At 40.8% G+C, this 13,151-nt stretch overlaps 1 protein-coding gene and 1 long non-coding RNA gene across 4 annotated transcripts in view; one reads left to right on the top strand and one right to left on the bottom strand.

Annotated features, from left to right (window-relative positions):
* The first annotated feature begins 4,131 nt into the window (after positions 1 to 4,131).
* atp8b4 (ATPase phospholipid transporting 8B4) overlaps positions 4,132 to 13,151 on the top strand; it is a 314,904-nt gene continuing 305,884 nt past the window's right edge. The window contains exons 1-2 of one of the 3 annotated variants that reach the window (XM_063065952.1): positions 4,132 to 4,260; positions 9,137 to 9,222. The gene's annotated coding sequence lies outside the window, so the exon portion shown is untranslated. Of the gene's footprint in view, positions 4,261 to 4,323; positions 4,591 to 8,968; positions 9,017 to 9,136; positions 9,223 to 13,151 lie in introns of those variants that run through there. The other 2 variants (XM_063065951.1, XM_063065953.1) reach the window with 2 other exon arrangements.
* LOC134355681 (uncharacterized) overlaps positions 9,253 to 13,151 on the bottom strand; it is a 34,306-nt gene continuing 30,407 nt past the window's right edge. Inside the window, exon 3 of the long non-coding RNA XR_010020157.1 lies at positions 9,253 to 11,059. This is a non-coding gene — a long non-coding RNA (uncharacterized LOC134355681). The remainder of the gene's footprint in view (positions 11,060 to 13,151) is intronic.

Genomic DNA, 13,151 nt, shown 5'->3' with positions numbered 1-13,151 from the left:
CTTCCTGGCTACCTTATAACTCTCTAGAGCTCTGTTTGATCCTTGCTTCCTAAACCTTAAGTAAGTTTCTTTCTTCCTATGGACTAATATTTCACATGGCTTCCCCTTACCAATCTTTCCCTGCCTCAATGGGACAAACCTATCTAGAATCCCACCCAAGTGCTCCCGAAACAACTTCCAATTTCTATCATACATACCCCTGAGAACATCTGTTCCCAATTTTGCTCCCAAGTTCCTGCTTAATAGCATCATAATTAGCACTCCCCAAAAAATTCACATACTATCTGCTCCTAACCTTGTCCAAGGCTATGTTAAAGGTCAGAGAGTTGTGGTCATTGTCTCCAAAATACATACCCACCTAAAGATTTATCACCTGACCACATATATAGATCCAAATTTAACCAATTTCCCCCGGGATTAATAAAGTATGACTATGACTATGACTGTGACAATACGGCTTCTCCTCTAGTTGGCCTGTCCACATATTGTGTCAGGAATCCTTGCTGGACACAGCTAAGTAATTCTACCCGATCAAAGTGATGCCAATAAATGTCAGGGAATTTTAAGTCATCCATTTCAAAAACCTTGTTATTTTTGAACCTTTATAAAATCTACCTCCTGATCTGCTCCTCTATATATCGGTTATGGATTAGATAACAGACAGAATACAAAATAGAAGACCGTGACATCTGACCAATTGCAGGGATTGTTGTATAGGATGGATCTTGTTTACCCCAAGCTTTATCAATAATTTGGGCAAGGAAAGCAAGTGTAATTTTTCTTTATGCTCTTTTAATGATCACCAAGCACCAACTATGTGAAAACATAACTTATTCTTCACATACCAAGCAAGGATTCTTCACAAGCTTTTTTAGTTTAAAAATAAGTTCACAGTCATGATAAAAACTGCCATACAGCCTAGATTTTTTTAAACTTTACTAGCAGTGATGACTCGTGCCTAGCATGGAGACAGGCAGTATTACAGAGGTAGAAGTGGCCAGCACTAATAGTGACAAAGATACATGGTCCTTTGTTCATCTTGGAATCAAAACTACTGGAAGTTTGTTTTCATTTTTTCCATTATTCATCAGGAGGAAAATTCTGCTCATTTATTGTTAGGGTGGAGACCCAGGCTGTCAGTCGATAGAAGAAAGGGCCAAGAGCAATGAGAACAAGCTGGGTGTTGCTAGAATTGGAAACTGATGTGATGAGGTCTATGAAGACAATCCTGATCTGAATAAACCTGAAGTGGACTTTGTTCAATTTCTGGCTTCATCTCCTACCCAAGCTCCTGAATTTTAGTCACTCAGTTTGGAGAAAGAGGTAGGAGACCGGCTGAGATGGCTAGCAATGTGCCCAGATAAGATGTGATCTGTAGAATAATTTATTCTGGTTAAGTGACTGCCCTGTTCTGCAGCTTACATTAGCCAATGCACAGGAACGTGGGACAGCTATCAAAGAGCGTGACACCTTCCGCCCAAAATCTGTCCAGTACTTCCAGCATTTTCTATGTGTATTATTATGCATTCTGTGAATAGTGCAGCTGAAGATTTAGTTGTGAAAACAGCTATTATTCAATCTATTGTTTGCCTTTGCTTTTTGTACTTTGTAGCTATTAGTTGTGGCCCTTTTAAAAAAGGTTATTTTTTCATTGGACAACTTTTACCTGTGTTGGTGACACTAAGGCAAAATAGGTATCTCAATGGTGTAATAAAAATTGTAAATTGATTCTGATATAAAAGCAATTGGGCAGGAGTATAAAATCTATCACCTCTCAAAGTTCAACCCTATGTCCCCATTTTGAGAGGTAATGGATAAGGCCAGCCAACAGGGCTCTGGTGAAGGTCTATAGGCCAATTCCCTCTACAGGGGGTGCAATGGATTGCAGAAGCATTGATGAACTCCAACCATACCATCAACTTCAGAGGATAATAGAGACAGGAAGTCACTCATAGCCTGTGGGAGCTAAGGGCTCAAGAAGAAGAAGATAAAATCTATGAAAAATACAGGTGTGGGATGGTCTGAACATCGAAATTTGTGCACAGCCCCATTCTTAGTCACAATAACAGCCACGCCCACACTGAATGTAAAGGGCGAACACAAATTTGGTCCAGGGATCTGGAGATCATTGGGAATTTACAGTGGGACTATGACACAGGGGATCTATCTTTTGTCATTGGTGCTTATGGAGTTCAAATGACCTCATTCGGCATGTAGCCCATGAGGTGTAACTTTGTATACGGCAGTACCCCGGGCCAAGGGAGGCTTTCTTCCTCACACTCAAAGCAGTGGCTTCTGCATGGTTCAAGTTTTTGAGTGCAACTTGTAGACAATGCACATCATGAGGAAACCTTTCTCAAGCATTCCCATCCCATCTTGGGGAGGGATAGGATGTTGGTGCCCAGAGAGGGTTGTACTCCTGCAGTATAATCAAGGGCTTTTTTCCTTTGGACCATCCAGTGGGTGCCCCTCCCTTCCCCATGTTCATGCAGTGGAGGCCGCCCCCCCCCCGTAATTGCAGTTGACACCCCTAACCCTCCCTGGTCATTCCAGTGGGCATCTCTCCTCTTCCCATCAAACCATCGGTCATCCCTCCCCCCATCAAACCAGTAAGTGCCCCTCTCCTGAGTCAAACCAATGGGTGCCCCTATCTCCAGCAACCCAGTGCTTCTTCCCTAAATGTCAAGACCTCCTCATACAATAAAAGACAAGCCAGTGCTTCCTATTTTCATCTGATCAGTGTCTCACTCCTCAGCCAAACCAATTACTTCCTTCCTAAACATGAGGAAATCTGCAGATTCTGGAATTTCAAGCAACACACATAAAGGTTGCTGGTGAACGCAGCAGGCCAGGCAGCATCTCTAGGAAGAGGTGCAGTCAACGTTTCCTACATCAATTAATGTATCTCTAAGTAAGCCAGCCTTTCTCTCTGCAAAAGCCACTACTTGACTTATTGTACAAACCAACCCTGTATAAAACTACATCTGACTCTCTCTATAAACCACTATCTTTGCTGTAAACTAGTGCTTCTCCCCACCATTTAGACACACCAGTGTTTCCTTATCCTTGGATTCATCAGCACTGTGCCTCATACAAGCCAGGTCACCATCTTTTGGAAAAGCAGTTCCTCTGTTGCTCATTGTGCCAGCCAGCACTTTCTTCTTGCTTCCCCTGTATAATCCAGTGGCTTGCTCCACTTCCTTGTACCTCCCTCTACCATCCAGAGCCTCACTCCCCCAGACGAGTCGGTGTCTCCTGCCCAGCCATCCTCAAGTGGAGCATTCACTGCCTTGCCAAGTGCAGCGAGGCCCTAGATTGCCAGCAAGGTGGGGCGGGCGGGGGGAGGTGGCAAGACCCTGGATCCCTCCCCTCTGTAATTGCAGTTGATACCCCTAAGCCTCCCTGGTCATTTCAGTGGGCATCTCTCCCCTTCTCTTATCAAACCATTGGTCATCCCCCGCCCTTATCAATCCAGTAAGTGCCCCTCTCTGGAGTCAAACCGATGGATGCCTGCATCTGCAGCAACCCTGTGCTCAGTACAGAAAAGTATTGGCTTTTCTGTGGAAGGAGGTACTGAGGTGCCCAGGAGTGAGACACTCCTCTGTACAGGAGAGGGGGCACTGGTTCAACTGGTAAACAAGGCTCTGACTTGTCCATTGGAGTGTGATACTGGCTTGTAACAGGGTTGTGGATTAGAAGCACTGGCTTGTCCACTTGAGGTACCCTGTGGCTTTCAGCAATGGGGAGGCACTGGTTTTTCCAGAAGAGGGAGGAACTGGGGTTTAAGGGGAGGAGGGATAAGAGGCACTAACTTCTCTAGACGAGGATGTCCCTGGCCTGACCAGGAGACGTAGGCACTGGGAAGAGAGGCACCAAATTGCCCAAGGAGTGAGGCAGTGGCCTCTCCATGGAATGCTACTCCCTCCCTGCTGGTACAATCTACAGTCCATATTTCCTTTGTAGAAACCAGTGCCTGTTCCACCCATAAAAGTCAATGACAGTGTAACTCCTCTAAAAAGCCAAAGCCATCTCCAAGTGAAAATAAACAGTGCCTGTGTATCCTCTATAAAAAAAAAGTGTCTATATCTTTCTCATTCTCCGGCTTCCTCTCAGCAATCACTTTGCCCTCCGGTGCTCCGAGAGCCGGAGTTTCTCTCTCGCTCGGGGCTGACTAAGCCACGCTTACAACCGCCCCGGCGAATTCCGCCCTCACTTTCTGCATTGACTGGGTGTGAGGGTTGGCGAGACGACGGGACCCCGGTGAGTATCACGTCGAGCTGCTGTGAGTGGGAGGACGGCGCATTCCCTTCCTGAGGAGGCAGAACGGGGCGGGGACAGCAGGAAATCCGCTCGAGCAACAGTGGAATTGTAAACCTAGTCTTCAACTTCGTTTCGATGGGCCGTGCTTCTCCTGCGATAAATGACCGGCGGTGACTGTTTGGGGTGCCGTGTTCCTGAGATAATTAACCTCTTGACTTGTGCGGTGAAGAAGCAGGGGTCGGACGTGGGATTGCTTATCTTCTTATATAAAGGTGGAAGGGTCCTTGAAATCCAGGAGGAGGTTTCCGTTGTTCAGCGGGCTGCTTGCTGGTAAATATGTAAACATTTATAAGAATGCACTCATCGTTGTAGGTTGTGCCGGCAATTTTACTTGTCGCCTACAAAGAAGCAGGGGCAGGAATGTTACCTAGAGTTAGTCAGTTTACTTGAGGGAACTACCATATTTTTCAAATCCCAATGTAGAAGGTAAAATATTTTTGTGAATGGGGCTGGCGTGTGTATGTAATAATGCACAGTAAAAAATATGTCATACAGTTGTACAAGCCTAGTTACAATCCTGGGAAGTTTGGAAAACCCAGATATAGGTTCAGTAAAGAAGTGTGGAATAGGAGATAAAATTGTCTGCATCACGTTAAGATTATTTGCGCTCCTTCATCCAATGAGTGCTGGGGATCAAGAAGTAGGTGTTTGAAAGTGTGGTTGAGGTACATCTAAGAAATAGCTGGATGCACATGAGATGTTCTAAACTACAGGGCTGCAGACCTCAAGCTGGGAAGTGGGATTACTGTGTTTTTCATTGGCATAGCCACCACATTGTGGTACCTTTCTGTGGTGTAAAGATTTGTGATCACTGAAGGCCATCAAAATAATCCTGAGTTAGAGGAGATCAGATGGCAATATAGCCAGCATAAGTTGTACTTGATTGCTTCATCAAAACCATGTCAACTTCTAGATGGATAGACATACACAACATAGTAAATCAATTGTGTAACATCATAATTTTTCTTTTTCTTTTTTCTCTCTTTAAGCAGTATCTACAGTATGATACTATATTGCATGTGTAATAGCAAGAATTTGAGGTTCTTTAATGTTTGCTTCAGTTTAGGATATAATTATGTTTATGCATTGTAATGCACAATTAGTTATATAATGCAGTACATATGGGGAAAGAGACTGCAGTAATGGATCTTGGGTTTTAATACAGCAGAAGAAACAGAAGCCTAAGTTTGATGTAACTTAGAAAGGAGGCTGTTCAGCCCAATGTGCCTTTACTGCTTCTTGCAAATTATCCAATCAGTTCCACTTCCTTTTTATTATGTTTTATTTTGAAAGTTACCATTTGTGATTTTGTATCATGATCCCAAATCATAAGTGAGGTACCACATCTTATAATGCGTATTAGCTGTGTCTCACTGCTCCTCACTCCAATGGTCACATCACACAGATAAGTTTAGCATACCCAGGCTCTCAGATGCCTACACGAGTCTGTGGTTAAATGTAACATGTATGAGATTTCTTTCAATTGGTTTGGCAGCTACTATCATGCTTTCCTGCCTTGCTCATTGTTGATTCTGTTCCTTGCTCTAGTACTTACATATATTTTAAGAATAAATCTGCAAACTAAAGAAGAAAGTCTAATTTATTTTTAAGCATGCTGTTATCTGAGTACTTGCATTGATGGCAATGCGGGCAAGGATCAAGGTAAAATACCATTGCAGCAGACTTCAAAACAAAATGTTCTGAAATTATTGAGCAACAGAGCACTACACAATGAACAACACAATTTCTTGTATTATTGCTTCAGTGGTTAGACTTAGGAATAACTTGATATAATCTCATAGGAAAATAACTTGTTTCTTTTCATTTGAAAGAACTAAATTAAATGGTGTAAAATTTGAAAAAGTTAACAGTATATAACTGATTTTCTTGCGTATTGCTGTGATCAAAGCAAAACTAAATGGCATTAACTTTATTGCAATGAATACAATTAATGTCATTACTTTTAAATTTAGAACCTCTTACCTCCTGGACACTCAGTTAATCTAATTTAGGTTTTGCAAGAGAAGTTGACAGATATTTGGAAATTCCAATCACAGATTAATATATTTTTATTGTACAAGAACTGAAGGATGCTATTTTCATTAAATATAATAACTAGATTGGCTCTTTAAGAGCAGAACTGCAAGTTGGCTCTAAACACAAAATCCATAGGGTGAAATAACATGGATATTGCAAGTTTAAAATGATGCCACAGATGCAGTTTAATTGGTTCAACAGTGTCAACTCTACACTTTTTGCTTTAGCCTACACAGTATCATTTTTCAGTTCAATTCCTATTTGGTTTCAGTGTGAAACTGTTCAAAAACAACCTCCAAGTTTATTTCTTTCACCTTTCTATGGACAATTGATTGTTATTTTGCTTGAAGGCTATTATAGCAGACAATGGCAGATGGTATACCTTTATATCTTGTGACTTGGATGATTTGTATATTATTTGGCAGAGCGAAGAAAAGTATGATGTACTGTACTCCAGTGAAGAGAGAGTTCCTAAATATTTTGTTTCAACTCTGATGCTGATTCTCAGAATTACTCATTGTTGTTTCTAGTAAATGTTCACTTCATATCCAAAAATGGGGAAGCATTTTCTTGTGTTGGGTCTTGCAAAGTTATGAAGATGCTTTAAAAATGAGTGAGAGATCATTTCTTCCCCTGGAGCCTAAAGGGGCCACTTCATGAGAAACAGTTACACTTTTTACTCTAGTCCATTTTCGGGGTATTGCTAAACTGTACATGGTTTCAGCTGTTAACTTGTGCTTGTGGTATGAAATTAAGTGCATCACAACTGTTCTTACCTCATCACTGACTTTATCTTTTGAATATAGGAGCAGGATTAGGCCTTTAGCGGTCCCAAACCACTTCCATCCTTATGTTAAATTAAGACTGGAATTTAACTCGGCTCAGTTTTTCTTCTTTTATTCAATTACTTTTGATTCCTTTACCTAAACAAAGATCTACCAATCTGAATTAAAGTTGGCCCAGGGTTTTTGGGTAATTGAGTTCCTGGTTTCCACTAAGGCAAGACAGCAGCTACGTATATTTATCATCAGGAGTTTGAGGAGATCTTCGTCACCCAAAACACTTGAAGACTTCTACAGATGTAATGTAAAGAGCATTCTGACTGGCTGCATCACCGTCTGGTAAAGGATGCGGGGGGGGGGGGGGCTACTGCACAGGATCGAAGTAAGCTGCAGAGAGCTGTAAAATTAGTTAGCTCCAACATGGGCAGTAGCCTCCGTAGCATCCAAGACAGCTTCAACGAGCAGTGCCTCAGAAAAGCAGCTTCCATCATCAAGGAACCACACCACCCAGGATATGTTCTCCTCTCATTGCGAAGGAGATACAGAGGCCTGAAGGCACACACACTTAGCGATTCAGGAATTGCTTCTTCCCCTCTGCCATCTGATTCCTGAATGGACATTGGCCTATGAATGCTACCTCACTACTTTAAAGTTCTGTTTTTACACTGTTTGCCTTAATAGAACTATTTAATATACATATATATGTACTTAATGTAATTCAGTTTTTTTTCTATATTTATCGTGTAAAGTTAACAAATTTCATGACCTGTGCTGGTGATATTGGACCTGATTCTGATTCTTATTCTTTATATGAAAACAATTCTTTACTGATTTGATACTGGGCTGCTCTAATTAAAATTACGCCCTCTTTGTTCTGAGTTGTTGCACCAGAGGATATCTGCTGTATATAATCTCTTTTTCATTTCCAATATCTAAATTAGATCAGCCATGAACTTTCTGAAAGTGAGATTTTTTTGCATGCCTCATATAATCTTTAAGCCCTGATACAATTTTAATGAAACTACAGTGAATTCTTTTTCAGGGCAATGGATCTTTCGAGGTATGATGCCCAGAACTCAAAATAGAACAGGGCTCTGTACAACTGAAGCACCATTTCCTCCCTTTTGAATTCACTTCTATAAAGTAAACTTAATGAAGTAGAATTTTTAGAACAAGTAGATCTGATCTCATTTCATTATGCTTGGATGAATTCCACCTCAGGCCCTGGAGGTCTAAATTCAGTGTATTAGTACCACTTTGTTTTCTCCCCACCCCCCTCCCCAGATGAAACCTTTTAATTGTTGCACAAGTTACTTGAGTTTTTACATGAGATCGAATGAATCATTTACAATGTTAGCTGATTCCAGCATAAACATTCTTGGGTTGACTCAGGGCCAGCCATTTCCTTAATATTGCTCTACAACAGCAATGTCAAGTTTAAATGACTGACTTGTTCAGTTAAACTGCATTTATTATTGGAATAGGCCAGAGGTGAACGTTTAACCCTTCTTAGCTTTTCTTTTGTAACACATACGAAATGCTGGAGGAACTCAACAGGTCAAGCAGCATCTATGGGAAAAAAATAAACAGTTGACGTTTCGGGCTGAGACCCTTCACCAGGACTCCAACCGAAATGTCGACTTTTTATTCCGTTCCACAGCCCTGCTGCGTTCCTGCAGCATTTTGTATATGTTGATCTGGATTTCCACCATCCGCAAAATCTCTTGTAGTTTAAATGTTATTTGATTACTTTTTGCCGCAACTCCTAAATAAGAAAAGTTCAAACAAAGCAAAGAGGAACTTGCGGCATGAAAAGTCAATGTTACTCTACTTTTCATGAATGCTACAGACTCTGCCCCCTCTCCAGGGACACCTATGTATGGACAAGTTTGCACAGTAGGCTATATTAGTTCAAATGTCACTGTATTGACATTTTGTTTCCAAAATACAAAAAGTTTTGGATTTCTGATATCTGATTCTCTTTTCCTCTCATATAGCAGCAAAGCTGGGATCAATCGTGGTCAGTGAAGTAACTCAGTGCCTTTTGGCATGTCATCATTGCGAAGCTTTATCTCCTATTCTGGTAAGTTTGGAACTTTTGGCATATTTTTAATCCTGTTTTAGAAAGTAATGGACACCAGCCAGAATTTAAATACAATCTTTCATCTTTATTCAGTTGCTGAGTGTGGCTTATACGTGTATCCATATTTATATGCTGACTCTGCTGGTTTGGTTGAGTTGTTCTCTGATCTTAGGAATTTCCTTGCAAATGTTTCATCACCCTGCAAGGAGATATCATCAGTGCGCTCTTGATTGTGGTGTGTCCTCCGAATTCTTGGCCTTTAGGACACACTACAATCAACAGCACACTGAAACCAACCATCAGCCATCCGAGATACACATCTTCCAAATTATTTCCATAGACTATTCTATCATATCACATGAGGAAGATGATGCATGGGTGGTCATTGATGCAGGTTGGGAAACATCCATTAATCTATGGTCAATTGATGCTTTCACTTTTTTTTTGTGACCCGCTCTTCAGCTTATTGCATTAGAACAGGATCCCCAATGTGGGGTTCACAGACCCCTTGCTTTAATGGTATTGATCCATAGAATAAAAAGTTTGGGAACTCCTGCTGCATTAGGGGATGATATCAACACAAAGACAGGTTTGATCTTTGTCTGGTTCGCAACACTTCTTCCTTTTCAGTTATTAGAATTAAATGAAGAGAATTGGAATTAGTCACAGGTAGAGCATGGACCAACTTGACTGAATGTGATAATGTTTATATATAAAAGAAGAACATGAGGGAACCGACTGGTGGTGTAAGGGCACTCACACTGGACTTCGAGGCGAGTGGTCCTGGGTTCAAATCCGGCTGGTTCCTTGTACGCTGTCCATCCGTGCTGCCATGACAGTCAAGCTAGCAACTCGGCTTCATTTAAAAAAAACAGACCAAAAAAAACTAGTGAAACAGCAAGGTTGCTGCCCGATGTGCCATAGGACGCAGAAAGGAACAACACCAACAAAAGCAGGAGGCAGCTTTTAAGGCCAAAAATTAGGCCAAGAGCAAACTCCAGGAAATCTAAGTCTTGTGAAATGAAGGACTTTGTGGCATGTGGAAGTGTGCAAAGGACCAGAGGGGGGATGTGGTAAAACTGGATCTTGATGATAAGGAAAGTTAAAACGGGTTTAAAAATAAGTCAGTTGTGAACAAACATTTGAAATAATATCTTTGTGTTTAAAGTTATTTGAAATTGTTTTTCAGTTACAATGATTCAGAACATAATTTAAGCTACACGAATGTCCTGAAGTTAATTGCTGATCAGTGGTGCTAAACATGCTATGTAGTCACATTGTACTCTGTCCTTCAAACTCATTCCATTGAAGTAAATTGGAGGAACTTCAGAGGCAAAGTACAACTAGAGACTGTGTTTAAAGCTATCAAACATGGATGTATTTCAAGGGAAATGGTCATTTAGTTTATGTTTGACAAGAAAGCTCAATAGAATTCCATTAACTCTTTCATTTATTCGTCTACAGGCACATAACCCCAAAAATTGCTTTTAATGCTGTTATATCATAAGCCATATTTCACAACCTTAGATGTTTTATCATGGAATAATCTTGTGCTGTTTGAGTTTGCTGTACACTAAAGTCAAATTGTAACCTTCAGCCTCTGTTATGCTGTGACATTTACATTGGTAAGAGAGCTTTTAGTATCAATTGGAACAATTCATATAATTGACATTCACTTGACAGTTAGATAAAGGGGTTTTGCAGAGTTTCAGAGTTTCTACATTGATTAAAACCATGTTTCAGAGTTTATACATTGATTGCAATGTCAGGCTTGATAGATGTTCCATCATTATCACATGACTGTTGACATCTTTTCAGTGTTGAAGTACCTGTTGAACTACAGAAAAAGTAATGTGTGTAAATTGGGTTAAATGATGGGTTAATACAATGGAGAACTATTTCCCCATATCTCAAAGTCAACATTTCAAACATCACATCAGTGTCTCATGACTGTAATGCTAAGGTTTTGAACTTTCTGTGACTTTTTACTTCATTAACATAAAAGTTTATATGTGCTTTAGTTAAATAGCAGATGAATGGTAATTTTCTGAAATAAAATGAGATTTTATTTTGCACTCATTAGCTATTGATTCAGAAGCATTTAACTATTGATTATGATCAACAAGCATTGTCTTTGGCAATGTAATGCAGGGCTGGATATATTTAATAATTATTGTACATTAAAGGTTTTGCTCTGTCAAGTGATTAGTGAGTTGGAAGTGCTAGCCTTCACAATATCATAGAGGTGTGTGATGGAAAGGCAGAAAATGCCAGTTTCCTGGATATCATGAAACCAGTGTTGTAAATTGGCTTGGTAATAAGAGGCCGTGGATGATGATCAAGGACTAGTTTTAAGATTGGAAATCTATGACCAATAGATTTGTCTGTCACCTGCAGAGACTGAAGCAGGTGACCTTGCTGTTTATTATATACATTAATAACACTGGATAACAAGTTTTTCTAAAGTATTGCTTCCTCAGAAAAATATTTTGGTTTATGCTAGGCTGCTTGAAGCTGAACACAAATATGATATTAGACTACTTGTATCACATAGGAATTTGGAGAAACAAGAAATTAATTTCTATTGAATGTTATGTGCTTAATTATATAACGGTGCTGACACCATAACAGTTCAACTAGGCTAAAAATGCTTTGTTGATGATTTTCATTTGTAATCTAAGGCTTAATCACCAGCATTGATGAATTCCAGTTACCCGGATACCATTTCTCCAAGACTGTAACATCCTAGAGGAACTTTTCATCGTGCACTTCACTGACTAACACCAAGATTTGCAGGGAGGAAATCTAAGTGGGACTGCAGAAGGTGAATGTTCAGTGACATGTTCTCTTTATGGTTTCAGCTTACATTGTGGGCAACATTTCAATTGTCTTGAATTATGAATTGAAATACAGGTGTCCCCTGCTTTTCGAACGTTCGCTTTATGAAACCTCACTGTTACGAAAGACCTACATTAGTTACCTGTTTTCACTAACAAAGGGTGCTTTCACTGTTATGAAAAAAGGCAGCGCACGGTAAAAAGGCAACGCGTGGAAAAAAAAAAGCAGCGCACGCCCCCAGCAGCTGCTCTCCCCCAGATTCGGAACTGCATTCTTGCCGGCATTGCTTAAACACATGCCTGTGAGCAGCTGTTAGCAAGATGAGTTCTAAGGTATCGGAAAAGCCAGAAAGAGCACGTAAGGGTGTTACACTTAGCGTAAAACTAGACATAATTGAGTGTTTCGATCGTGGTGAACGAAGTAAGGACAACGTGAGTTTGGCTTGTGGAAGTTGATGAAGATGATGTTGAAGAGGTTTTGGCATCTCATGACCAAGAACTAATTGATGAAGAGCTGATGCAATTGGAAGAGGAAAGGACAACAATCAAAACTGAATGCAGTAGCGAACGGACCGAAAGTGAAGTCGTCCAGGAACTGAACGTGAAGCAGCTGCGTGAGATTTACTTTATACTTTATTGTCGCCAAACAATTGGTACTAGGACGTACAACTTTCGCTGCAATGATAAAGTACGACTTTAATTTTGAAAGTGTACGTCGGTTTAGGGCATATTTGCAGGATGGTTTGAGTGCTTACAAAGAACTGTATGATCTAAAAATGCGCGAGGCTAAGCAGTCAAGCAAGCTTTCCACATCAGCCACAGCAGACAACGAACCTCGACCTTTGACATCGAGGCAGGCAGACATAGAAAATGTCCTGCCTGCCCTGATGGAAACAGATGGCACCCCAGTGTCCCACCACCCCAACCCCCGGGCTGCAGACAGATACCGATTCGCAGAGAATGAAGCGGTAGTCGGGACACACCCAGCACATCTTTAAGAAAAAAAAGCCGAAATAAACAAGCTAATTAATTAGGTGCTGCCTAGCACGTAAATGTCGGCCCAGATCAGAGGCGATTGCCGATTGCGTCGCC

This window comes from Mobula hypostoma, chromosome 13 (assembly GCF_963921235.1).
Source record: "Mobula hypostoma chromosome 13, sMobHyp1.1, whole genome shotgun sequence".
NCBI classification, from domain to species: Eukaryota; Metazoa; Chordata; class Chondrichthyes; order Myliobatiformes; family Myliobatidae; genus Mobula; species Mobula hypostoma.
The sequence above is the reverse complement of the archived record's forward strand: the minus strand, read 5'-3'. Positions and strand labels throughout refer to the sequence as shown.